We start from the raw sequence: 13,957 nt of genomic DNA, 5'->3' as shown, positions 1-13,957 counted from the left end.
TCATTGAACAAGGACAAAAAAAATCATTTAGCTTGACCCCGGCCACTTCATGCATATACCTCTAAAATCCCCTTACTTAAGAGTAGAATAAAATGGAAGTTATGCACTGATGCCCAAAATGATGTGGCAAGGCAAGGAACCACCAAGGAGGTTGTGCTTCTGATCTTGAAGAAGGCTAGATTCCTGCACCAGAGGGAAATGGTGGATACAGGCAAAGTCACAAGGTGATAAATACAAACAAACAAAAACCCACTGTGATTCATACAGAGGGTGGGTGGGAAAGAGCTATATACAATTCCAGGAGAAAAGAAACAGCATTTCCCTCATTAAACTGATTATTCTAATACAAAATAAAGTAAGTTCAATTCCCCAAGCTGGAACCACACTCTGCTAGACTTTTAATGGATTAGTTATGGCTTAAGTGGTAGCCTCCAAAGAAAGGCAACGTGAGATTTTAGGTTAGTTATAATTGATCTTAACTGAATATGATAAGACTAGGCTAACTTTGACAACTGTTACCTTGACCTCTTCACCCTAAACATGCTTTCCCCTCACACACCACAAACCACCTGTGTGTGGTTCTTTATTATAAGTACTGCAACCCTCACAGCTCTGTCATGATACCGATATTCTCAATATTTCAATATAATGGCTTTCAGCCAGAAAAAAAAAAAAAAGCTTCCCTTGGAAGTTTAAAGATACCTCTATGCCTGCCCTTCAAGATGTTGAATAAGTTAACATCATCTCTTTTCAAAGACAACCCTAAATCCATTCCTTATTTATCAAGCACTTTCAAAATTAATATCTTCAACAAATTCTTTTTTGTTTTTCTTGTTCATGTGCCCTCCCTCTTCTGTTAAATCCTATTCCTAGAATACAAGTAAAATTTCCAAAGATTATATTGGCTATTACTTATTGTTTGATAAAAAATGACCAAAATGCCTCAAACATTCTCAAGTACAAATATATATTTCATAATTAACAGTGAATTTTGTCTCTACAGGAGAGAAAGAAATAACACAGAGCTCATGAAAACTTTTCATTTGGTTCACTTCATCGTCCTCTCTGTGAAAATCTCCTCTGTTGGGGTGACTACTTTTCCCCAAGCAACTTCCTCAGTGCATTCTTCACGTCCTTGTTCCTTAAGTTGTAGATCAAGGGGTTCAGCACAGGGATCACGGTGGTGTAGAACACGGAGGACACATTCTCCTGCTCCATAGTATTGCTACAAGGGGAACTGAAGTGCATAAATGTTATAGACCCTAAAAAGACACCCACAGCCATGAGATGAGACCTACAAGTGCCAAAGGCTTTCAACCATCCCTTGAGTGAATACAGAGGATGCTAGAGAGGATGAAAGAATAAGAAATGAGTACAGCCAGTATCAGTGACAAGGTATTAACTCCTCAGATGATAAATGACACTATCTCATTAATGTGGGTGCTAGAGCAAGAGAGACTGAACAAAGGAAAAAATATCACAAAAATAATGACTGATAATATGAGACCCACAGAAGGACAACATTGACATGCGGGTAGTATCAACTGTGGCCCCAAACAAGCCCAGTGAATATACTACACCCATCATTATGGAACAGACCCTATGGGACATGATAATATTGTAAAACAGTGGGCTGCAGATTGCAACATAATGAACATATACCATGGCAGTGAGAAGATAACCTTCTACTATTACAAAAATAAGGAAGAAGTAAAGCTGGGCCATGCATTCCAGGAAGGAAATAATATTATTTTCTAACACAAAGTTCACCAGCATCTTTGGAGTAATGACAGAGGAGTAGCAGAGATCAGTGAATAACAAATGTCTGAGAAAATAGTACATTGGAGAGTGAAGTTGAGAACTGATAGAGATTAAGAGGATCATGCCCAGGTCCCCCACCACTGTGACAACATATATTCCAAGGAACAGGAGGAAGAGTGGCAATTGAAGCTCTGGGCATTTTGTTATCCCTTCAAGGATAAATTCACTCCCTGAAGAATGGTTTAGTCATTCCTTACAAAATATTATCTGCAGAAAGAAGTGAGACAAAATAGGTACATTCGAGTTATTTTCTGATTCCCAAAGCAACATGACAGGTCCTGTCTTGATTGGGTCCATCTTTCATCTGTCCCTTGTCTTCATCCTTTCCAGTGATCTCTTAAAAGCTCAAGGACGCGGTATTGATGAACCTATTTGCAGGGCAGGAGTAGAGATACAGACATAAAAAGTGGACTTGTAGACACAGCTGGGGAAGCAGAGGGTGGGATGAATTAAGAAAGTAACACTGGCATATATACAATACCATGTGTAAAATGGGCTTCCCTGATGGCTCATCTGATGAAGAATCTGCCTGCAATGTGGGAGACCTGGGTTCGATCCCTGGCTTGGGAAGATCGCCTGGAGAAGGGAATGGCTACCCATTCCCTTCTGGCCTGGAGAATTCCATAGACTGTCTAGTCCATGGGATTGCAAAGAGTCAGACATGACTGAGCGATTTTTGCTTTCATGTGTACAATAGATAGCTAGTGGGAAGCTATCCATTTTACACATGGTTGTGTATATATGTCAATGCTACTTTCTCAGTTAGTATAGCCAGCATTGTAGAGCCCAGCCTGGCACTCTGTGATGACCTAAAGTATTGGGATGGGAAGGAGTCTCAAAAGGGATGGGATAAACATGTAACTATCACTGATTCAATTTGTTTTATGGCAGAAGCCAGCACAATATTGTAAAGCAATTATCCTCCAATTAAAAAACAATAATTAAAAAGGCATAATAATCTACCAAAAAACAAAAACAAACAAATACTCAAAGACAAAGACTAGAAGTATAGCCCAGAGCCTTGGTTCTACCCAACACTCAAATAACCCCCTATAATTCATAGCTTTTTCATTTAACTCCTAGGCTTAAGCCAATAAGTACCTCACTTTGGGGGAAAAAAAAAAGTACAAACTTTCAAGACCTAATTATTTTTTCTTTAGTATCCTTAAAGGAATATTGCTCATCCCTTTCTCTGACATATATGAATAGAACCTTCAATTATGGTTGAAACATGGCTTCTAATCTAGCTCTAATGAAATAAAAGTTATTATTTTTTGGATTTCTCAACCCATCTATATAAGTCAGCATAATATTCTTTATTTTTTTAATATTTAATTTTATTTTTTTTAATTTTATTTTATTTAACTTTACAATATTGTATTGGTTTTGCCATATATCAAAATGAATCTGCCACAGGTATACATGTGTTCCCCATCCTGAACCCTCCTCCCTCCCCCCTCCTCATACCATCCCTCTGGGTCGTCCCAGTGCACCAGCCCCAAGCATCCAGTATCATGCATCAAACCTGAACTGGCAACTCGTTTCACATGTGATATTATACATATTTCAACGCCATTCTCCCAAATCATCCCACCCTCTCATAATATTCTTTAAAACAGGGAATTTAGAAACATAACAAACTTATTAAAGAGATTGCTTATTATACAAAAAGAAATTCAATCAATGGCTTTAATGAATTCAGACTCCCACTTATCTCTCTATTGTTCTCTGGATGGAAGACTTTAGTTAAGCCAGGAAACCTTTTTCATCTTCTGTCAGCAGATGTCATTACCAGAAATATGGTGCCAAAGGCTGTTCTTAGACTATATTTTAAAACTTTCTTGTTCAAGAAACAGCAAAGAAGTAAGATTAGCTTTCAGGTATATTTCCTGCTGCTGCTGCTGCTGCTGCTAAGTCGCTTCAGTTGTGTCTGACTCTGTGCGACCCCATAGATGGCAGCCCACCAGCCTCCCCTGTCCCTGGGATTCTCCAGGCAAGAACACTGGAGTGGGTTGCCATTTTCTTTTCCAATGAATGAAAGTGAAAAGTGAAAGTGAAGTCACTCAGTCGTGTCCGACTCTTAGCGACCCCATGGACTGCAGCCTACCAGGCTCCTCCATCCATGGGATTCTCCAGGCAATATTTCCTGAGCCATCAGCAAATCAGTGTTTCATCCTGGCTCTTACCTGCTGTCCATAATCAGAGGCCAAACTTGCACTGAACTTTCTCTCTCAAAGCTGTTATATCAGAACTGGGGGTTTCTCCTTCACTGACTTAGTTTCCCCTAAAGATGAATCAGGGTAAAGTGATTCCTGCTTTCAGTGCATGCATTCTTTATTACCTAAAGGAATCAAGCTTAATAACTTTCCATTGAATGAAAATAAAATCAATGGAGAAAAAAATCTGTACATAGAGTGACACAGAATTTGATTTTATTTTGCATGAAAAATAAAAACAAATTCTGTTTCATCACAAACAAAAATTTATGAAACTTTGTTTCAATTTATTTTCTCTCTCTACCTTCCACAACATGTTGAGGGTGCTCAATATATGTGTTGATTAAAAGGCTTAATTACACAGGGTCATTATCTTTGAGAGCACATGAGAATAAATATGTTTTGAAATCTCTTAGATGTGGAACCTAAAGTATGACACAAATGAACTTATTTGTGAGACGTAAACACACTCCAGACAGAAAACAAACTTGTGGTTCCAAAGGGGAAGGAGGTAGGGGAGGGATAAATTAGGAGTTTGGGATAGCAGACATTCACTATTAAATAAAAAATAGAATAACAACAAGGCCATACTGTATAGAACAGGGAACTATATTTAATACCCTGTAGTAAACAACAATGGAAAATAAAAATAAAAAAACATATGAGAAAAAAAATGTTTCTGAATTGAGAAAATTAGATAAACCTTAAAAAAAAAGAGAATCAGAGTTGCCAGAGTAAAGCTCAAGGTAACCAGATTAGCAAAGACCATAAAATTCAAGCATCTCCAAGTAGACGCTCTGAATTTGTCTGAACAGAATTAAGACTAACGTGGAGGTTTTTGTTATTCAGACCAATATTCCTTTTAGGTTGAGTACCACATTTTTTTAATAGGTGCACACATAAACTGACTAAAATTCCTTTTTTAATCCAAAATAATACTAAAATTATTACCAGTAGGAAAGGTTGTCCAGAGGTCAGAACCAAAAATGATTTATCTCCCTGTCGAAATATTCCTGTTGATGTTGAGACTCAAGTTGCTGATCTGTCAAGTAAACAAAGCCCATTATTAGATTATGCTTTGATGGAGTCCAGTAGAATGAGAAAAGCAATATACATGCAGTAACTCTTCACTTATTTGGAGATATTGATCTGCTGCTGCTGCTGCTGCTGCTGCTAAGTTGCTTCAGTCGTGTCCGACTCTGTGCGACCCCATAGACAGCAGCCCACCAGGCTCCCCCGTCCCTGGGATTCTCCAGGCAAGAATACTGGAGTGGGTTACCATTTCCTTCTCCACCTAGTGACTTACAATTTGCTAAGAAACTTAATGTAAGTAAAAATACCTTGAAAAGTGAAAGTGAAAGTTGCTCAGTCATGTCCCCTTTGTGACCCCAGGGACTGTATTTCATGGATTTCTCTAGGCCAGGATACTGGAGTGGGTAGCCTTTCCCTTCTCCAGGGGATCTTCCCAACCCAGGGATTGAATGCAGATGTCCCTCATTGCTGGCGCATTCTTTACCAGCTGAGCCACAAGGGAAGCCCAAGAATACTGGAGTGGGTAGCCTATCCCTTCTCCAAGCGGATCTTCCCAACCCAGGAATCCAATGGGGTCTCCTGCATTACAGGCAGATTCTTTACCAACTGAGCAATCGGGGAAGCCCAAAATACCTTGAAGACACTAATATAAATGTCACAATGTCATTTAATAAAATGTATCCCTTTGCCAATACACTTAGGTTTCTCTTAGTGCCCTGTTATTATTTTCCTTATGAAATACTTCTAACAAACATTCTCCATGATCAGAATGAAGGTAGAATTTTAAAAGAGGAGGGGAGACACGAGAAAGAAGGTTCAGGATAGCAAGTAGAGAAGCTTAACAGCAAAAAAAAAAAAAAAGAGACCTCCAGAAAACTATTTGAAAAGACCTTGATGCTGGGAAGATTGAAGGCGGGAGGAGAAGGGAACAACAGAGGATGAGATGGTTGGATGGCATCACTGACTCAATGGACGTGAGTTTGAGTAAACTCCAGGAGTTGGTGATGGACGGGGAGGCCTGGCATGCTGCAGTCCATGGGGTCACAAAGAGCCAGACATGACTGAGCAATGGAACTAAAATGAACTGAACAGTATAAGTGGGGGCTTCCCTTGTGGCTCAGCTGGCAAAGAATCTACCTGCAATGTGGGAGACCTGGGTTCCATCCCTGGGTTGAGAAGATCCCCTGGAGAAGGGAAGGGCTACCCACTGCTGTATTCTGGCATGGAGAATTCTATGGACTGTACTGTTTGCATATGTATATGTCTGTGTGTATGTGTCCGTATGCCTAATTAATTTTTTTTTTAATTCTAAAGTTTTGTTTCTTTAATAATACAAATCTAAGAAAACTCTTCTTGCAAGTCCTAATTTTTTAATGTAGGACAATCTAGGGCAGATGTTGATTTTCTATTTTCTCTCACTGAAAGATAACATAACACTAATAATATTTTCCTAAACTACTTTGTTGCAGGATCTGGAATAGAGAGTTATAGTTATGGGGGAAATCCTGTTATTCTTTCTAGGATGTAACTTTGAGAGAAGAAAAAAACTGGCTTGATACCCAAATCTCAAATAATATTGGGAAAGCAGATGTCTGTCCCTTTGGGATCTGATGAAGTGGGTATTTTTGTCAAGAAAGTATAATTCATAAGGTTTAATCTTTTGAGTAGAGAATGAAGCTTAATTCTTCATAGAATTCAAATATTGTGAAAAGAAGATATTCCTGTTTGTTTCTTTATCCAAAGCAAATGTTATAAAACATCTGTATGACTTAGAACAAAATCTTTGTCAATTTCAAATCTTAAATACTATGATTGTGTGATAACACACAGAGTCTCAAGAATGGGCTAAGAGCACTTTGCATAGAGTTTGTGTGACTAAAGCAAGTCATTTACTCTCTCTGAATCTTTGTTTCCTCAACTAGAAAAAAAAGTAGCTATGAAGATAAAGACTTGTACAGAGATCTGAAAACTTTATACCACTGGGTTATCATTTGTGATTTCTTACACTTACAAAATATGTTCTGAGTTTACTTTACCTGTATATACCAATGTTGCCCAAAGTAACAGGCACCCTTACCCACAAAATGAAAGTAGAGGAGTGTATTCACTGAGAAAACCAGTGTTTGTTCTAGGGTCTCATCAAGAAGGGCACTCTCTTTAACCATGAAAAGCAAATACTTTTTAAATTATAATTTAAAAAGCAAAGCAGTCAGGAGATTCCAGGCATTTCTACAGTGGCTTTGGAAGAATTGTCAAGAGTTTGAGGCTATTAGAGGCTGTGAATAAGAGAAAGTCAGGATTCAGATTTAAGAAGGAGCTGTATTAGCAATGGGCACAGGAGGGCCGAGAGGAGCTACTCCACGTTCAAGGTCAAGAGGGGCGGCCGTGAGGAGATACCCCTCACCCGAGATAAAAAGCAGCGGCTGTGCTTGCTGGAGCAGTGGTGAAGAGATACCCCACGTCCAAGGTAAGAGAAACCCAAACAAGATGGTAGGTGTTGCAAGAGGGCATCAGAGGGCAGACACACTGAAACCATACTCACAGAAAACTAGTCAATCTGATCACACGGACCACAGCTTGCCTAACTCAATGAAACTAAGCCAGGCCATGTGGGGCCACCAAAGACAGACGAGTCATGGTGGAGAAGTCTGACAGAATGTGGTCCACCAGGGAAGGGAATGGCAAACCACTTCAGGATTCTTGCCTTGAGAACCCCATGAACAGTATGAAAAGGCAAAATGATAGGATACTGAAAGAGGAACTCCCTAGGTCAGCAGGTGCCCAATATGCTACTGGAGATCAGTGGAGAAAAACTCCAGAATGAACGGATGGAGCCAAAGCAAAAACAATACCCAGTTGTGGATGTGACTGGTGATAGAAGCAAGGTCTGATGCTATAAAGAGCAATATTGCGTAGGAACCTGAAATGTTAGGTCCATGAATCAAGGCAAATTGGAAGTGGTCAAACAAGAGATGGCAAGAGTGAACTTCAACTTTCTAGGAATCAGCGAACTAAAATGGACTGACTGGGTGAATTTAACTCAGATGACCATTATATCAAATACTGTGGGCAGGAGTCCTTTAGAAGAAATGGAGTAGCCATCATGGTCAACAAAAGAGTCTGAAATGCAGTCTCAGAAACGAAAGAATGATCTGTTTGTTTCCAAGGCAAACCATTCAATATCACGGTGATCCAAGTCTATGCCCCAACCAGTAATGCTAAAGAAGCTGAAGTTGAATGGTTCTATGAAGACCTAAAAGACCTTTTAGAACTAACACCCAAAAAAGATGTCCTTTTCATTATAGGGGACTGGAATGCAAAAGTAGGAAGTCAAGAAATACCTGGAGTAACAGGCAAACTGAGCCTTGGAGTATGGAATGAAGCAGGGCAAAGGCTAATAGAGTTTTGCCAAGAGAACGCACTGGTCATAGCAAACACCCTCTTCCAACAACACAAGAGAAGACTCTACACATGGACAACACCAGGTGGTCAACACAAAAATCAGATTGATTCTATTCTTTGCAGCCAAAGATGCAAACTCTATACAGTCAGCAAAAACAAGACCAGGAGCTGACTGTGGCTCAAACAGTGAACTCTTTATTGCCAAATTCAGACTGAAATTGAAGAAGTAGGGAAAACCACTAGATCATTCAGGTATGACCTAAACCAAATCCCTTATGATTATACAGTGGAAGTGAGAAATAGACTTAAGGGACTAGATCTGATAGACAGAGTGTCTGATGAACTATGGATGGAAGTTTGTGACATTGTACAGGAGACAGGGATCAAGAACATCCTCATGGAAAAGAAATGCAAAAAAGCAAAATGGCTATCTGAGGAGGCCTTAAAAATAGCTGTGAAGAGAAGTGAAAAGCAAAGCAGAAAAGGAAAGATATATCCATTTGAATGCACAGTTCCAAAGAATAGCAAGAAGAGATAAGAAAGCCTTCCTCAGTGGTCAATGCAAAGAAATAGAGGAAAACACCAGAATGGGAAAGACTAGAGACCTCCTCAAGAAAATTAGAGATACCAAGGGAACATTGCATGCAAAGATGGGCTCGATAGGCTTCCCTGGTGGCTCAGAGGGTAAAGGGTCTGCTTGCAATTCGGGAGACCTGGGTTCGATCCCTGGGTCGGGAAGATGTCCTGGAGAAGGAAATGGCAACCCACTCCAGTACTCTTGCCTGGAAAATCCCATGGACAGAGAAGCCTGGTAGGCTGCAGTCCTTGGGGTCGCAAAGAGTCGGACACGACTGAGCGACTTCACTTCACTTCACTTCACTTTGGGCTTGATAAAGGACAGAAATGGTATGGACCTAACAGAAGCAGAAGATATTAAGAAGATGTGGCAAGAATACACAGAAGAATTGTACAAAAAAAGAGCTTCATGACCCAGATAATAACGATGGTGTGATCACTCACCTAGAGCCAGACATCCTGGAATGCGAAGTCAAGTGGGCCTTAGAAAGCATCACTATGAACAAAGCTAGTGGAGGTGATGGAATTCCAGTTGAGCTATTTCAAATCCTGAAAGATGATGCTGTGAAAGTGCTGCACTTAATATGCCAGCAAATTTGGAAAACTCAGCAGTGGCCACAGGACTGGAAAAGGTCAGTTTTCATTCCAATCCCAAAGAAAAGCAATGCCAAAGAATGCTCAAACTACCACACAATTGCACTCATCTCACACGCTAGTAAAGTAATGCTCAAATTCTCTAAGCCAGGCTCCAGCAATACGTGAACCATGAACTTCCAGATGTTCAAGCTGGTTTTAAAAAAGGCAGAGGAACCAGAGATCAAATTGCCAACATCCGCTGCATCATGGAAAAAGCAAGAGAGTTCCAGAAAAACATCTATTTCTGCTTTATTGAATATGCCAAAGCCTTTGATGGTGTGTATCACAATAAACTGTGGAAAATTCTGAAAGAGATGGGAATACAAGACCACCTGACCTGCCTCTTGAGAAATTTGTTGCAGGTCAGGAAGCAACAGTTGGAACTGGACATGGAACAACAGACTGGTTCCAAATAGGAAAAGGAGGACATCAAGCCTATGTATTGTCACCCTGCTTATTTAATTTATATGCAGAGTACATAATGAGAAACACTGGCCTGGAAGAAGCACAAGCTGAAATCAAGATTGCTGGGAGAAATATCAATCACCTCAGATATGCAGAGGACACCACCCTTATGGCAGAAAGTGAAGAGGAACTAAAAAGCCTCTTGATGAAAGTTAAAGAGGAGAGTGAAAAAGTTGGCTTAAAGCTCAACATTCAGAAAACGAAGATCATGCATCTGGTCCCATCAGTTCATGGGAAATAGATGGGAAGACAGTGCAAACAGCGTCAGATTTTATTTTGGGGGGCTCCAAAATCACTGCAGATGGTGATTGCAGCCATGAAATTAAAAGACGCTTACTCCTTGGAATAAAAGTTATGACCAACCTAGATAGCATATTAAAAAACAGAGATATTATTTTGTCAACAAAGGTCCATCCAGTCACGGCTATTGTTTTTCCAGTGGTCATGTATGGATGTTAGAATTGGACTGTGAAGAAAGCTGAGCGCCGAAGAATTGATGCTTTTGAACTGTGGTGTTGGAGAAGACTCTTGAGAGTCCCTTGAGCTGCAAGGAGGTCCAACCAGTCCATTCTAAAGGAGATCAGTCCTGGGTGTTCATTGGAAGGACTGATGCTGAGACTGAAACTCCAGTAGTTTGGCCATCTCATGTGAAGAGTTGACTCATTGGAAAAGACTCTGATGCTGGTAGGGATTGGGGGCAGGCGAAGAATGGGACGACAGATGATGAGATGGCTGGATGGCATCACCAACTCAATAGAAATGAGTCTGGGTGAACTCTGGGAGTTGGTGATGGACAGGGAGGCCTGGCATGCTGCGATTCGTGGGGTCGTAAAGAGTCGGACATGACTCAGTGACTGAACTGATTCATATTTTCAGCATTTTTTAAATTGTATCTAATTTTAAGTTCATAACACTTCCAAATACATGATTATATAGTTGTTAATCTATTCACCAGGCTTAGTTCTCCCTGCCGTTGGGAAGGCTTTATGTTTGGGAAACAGTATCACAACAGAGCACATGAACACCAAAGAACTGATGGTTTTGAACTGTGGTGTTGGAGAAGACTCTTGAGAGTCCTTTGGACTGCAAGATCAACCTGTCTATCCTAAAGGAAATCAATCCTGAAAATTCATTAGAAGGAATGATGCTAAAGCTGAAGTTCCAATACTTTGGCCATCTGTTGCAAAGAGCCAACTCACTAGAAAAGACCCTGATGCTGGGAAAGTCAAAGGCAGGGGCAAAAGGGGATGACAGAGGATGAGATGGTTGGATGATATCATTTACTCAATGGACATTAGTTTAAGCAAGTTCCTGGAGATGGTGAAGGACAGAGAACTTGGCATACTGCAATCAGTGGAGTCTCAAAGAGTTGGATACCACTGAGTGACTGAACAACAAATGAAAAAGGAGAAGAAGGTATATATTCTTCCCAATCAGGTAATGGCTAGAGAAAGGCAAGGTGATTACACTAAAGCTCCTACTCCATATTGAGGGAAACTCCAAGAGCAGAGTATAACTATCCTCTTAATCTTCTGTTCTTGGAGTCCAAGTAGCCCCTCTATATGCCACAATTATTTTTACAGACTAATATTTTACTAATAAAAATTGCTGAGGCGCTAATGTGTCTATGTTTTGTATGTTCTAATTCTCACTCATACTGGATCATTCCCTTTTCTGTTTAAGCATTTAATTTTCCCTGAGATAATCCCCTCCAGGCTTACATATGAGAAATTTCCATCCAGAAAAGTTTTGCATATTTTTCAGGCATCCCAGTATTATTACCTAAGATGAAGCAACAACTGAATTCAAAAAAGGGGATGACATAAAGCAAATATACTAAGTTAAGAGATAGTTGGAATATTAGGGGGGAAAGTGGTTATTTTGAGTGGAGGGGCTAGAAGGAGGCAGTATACCAAGAGAAAATCTGGAGTTTTGATAGAGGCCAAATTATGAAAGGCAGTATTGTTATGGTATTTACTTTGAATATACGTACACAGTGGCTATTTTTAATCTTTTCCATATTGTCTTATTCTGATAATTTAATATAGCCTACAAATCTCTACATGGTATACTAATCTGCTTTTGAACAGATGAAAGATTTAGTAAAAATAAATAAAATAGAAATATTGTGGATGGATAAATTTAGAAGTATTGGGACTTCTGAAATAGGTTTTTAAAATAATTTTATTTTACCCAGTGGAATACATCAACAGCATATTTTTAAATCAACCACCTACCTTAGCCCTAGAGATATATTCTTGGAAATTGCTACCAATTTTAATAAAACATTTCTTACCATTGTAACACTCTTTAATTTCTTTCAGCTTTTTCATTTATCCTCAATAAAACTCCTCACTTTCTACTCTACTGCACAATTTCTCTTGGGAATGAGAAAAGCAATATGCTTGCCATGTGTTAACAGTTGAAAATAGACTTTTTATTTCAAAACAATCTCTAAGACAAATATTCACCTAATTCATTGTCAAAGCAAAGTGGAATTGGTCATTGTCAGAAATTAGCAAATACTATCATATATCTTATTTATGCCTTAAAATATGAAACTGCAGCCACTTTAAAAATAATTTTAATGAGTTGATGCTGTAAAACCACATAAATAAAATATTTATGTATGATTTATATTGACTTTATGCAATTTTTAAATAAAAAATCACTAAGATTAAATGCAAAGACAGACACTGCAGAATTTTGAAGCATTTTAATGATCACTTAAAATTTTATATTAAGCAATATCTTCTTCATACTGAATGGTTGAAACACCAGCTTTGATGTTTTGGAAGCAAAAAGTATTATAATTTATTTTACATTGCACTTTTAAGAGTATAAAACACTGAATGATTTCCAAACAAAAACTGTGTCTAACACCAGGAATATAAAGATTAAAAAAAAATCTGAGTTTTATAGGATTTCATAATCTATTGGAGTAGCAGAGAAGTAATTCTTTTTTCAAGATTAACTGTGTCAAGTAGTATAATAAGGTTAAGAAAGAATACTTAAAACTATGAAAAACAGACTAATGTTGGAGAAGTTGATATAAACCAAACTGTGAAGGGCAGCATTCACCGTAGTACCTATTTTCAACACACATCTACACTGACTGCCATTTTATATTTTTTCATGTAATAATTTCTATTTTAATATAAATTTATTTATTTTAATTGGAGGTTAATTACTTTACAATACTGCATTGGTTTTGCCATACATCAATATGAATCCGCCACAGGCATACACATGTTCCCCATCCTGAACTCCCATCCCACCTCCCTCCCCATACCATCCCTCTGGGTTGTCTCAGTGCACCAGCTCCGAGCATCCTGTATCATACATCAAACCTGGACTGGCGATTTGTTTCATATATGATATTATATATGCTTCAACACCATTCTCCCAAATCATCCCACCCTCTCTCTCTCCCACAGAGTCCAAAAGACTGTTCTATACATCTGTGTCTCTTTTGCTGTCTCACATACAGGGTTATCTTTACCATCTTTCTAAATTCCATATATATATATATGTTTGGAAAAGAAACGCAAACAAGCAAATGGCTGTCTGGGGAGGCCTTACAAATAGCTGTGAAAAGAAGAGAAGTGAAAAGCAAAGGAGAAAAGGAAAGATATAAGCATCTAAATGCAGAGTTCCAAAAAATAGCAAGAAGAGATAAGAAAGCTTTCCTCAGTGATCAATGCAAAGAAATAGAGGAAAACAACAGAATGGGAACGACTAGAGATCTCTTCAAGAAAATTAGATACCAAGGGAACATTTCATGCAAAGATGGGCTCAATAAAGGACAG

At 38.9% G+C, this 13,957-nt stretch overlaps 1 pseudogene; it reads right to left on the bottom strand.

Annotated features, from left to right (window-relative positions):
* Positions 1 to 1,092: 1,092 nt before the first annotated feature.
* On the bottom strand, positions 1,093 to 2,007 carry LOC113886027 (annotated as a pseudogene).
* Between the last annotated feature and the right edge of the window lie 11,950 nt (positions 2,008 to 13,957).

The sequence above is a fragment of the Bos indicus x Bos taurus genome, chromosome 29, assembly GCF_003369695.1.
Source record: "Bos indicus x Bos taurus breed Angus x Brahman F1 hybrid chromosome 29, Bos_hybrid_MaternalHap_v2.0, whole genome shotgun sequence".
Lineage (NCBI taxonomy): Eukaryota > Metazoa > Chordata > Mammalia > Artiodactyla > Bovidae > Bos > Bos indicus x Bos taurus.
The sequence above is the reverse complement of the archived record's forward strand: the minus strand, read 5'-3'. Positions and strand labels throughout refer to the sequence as shown.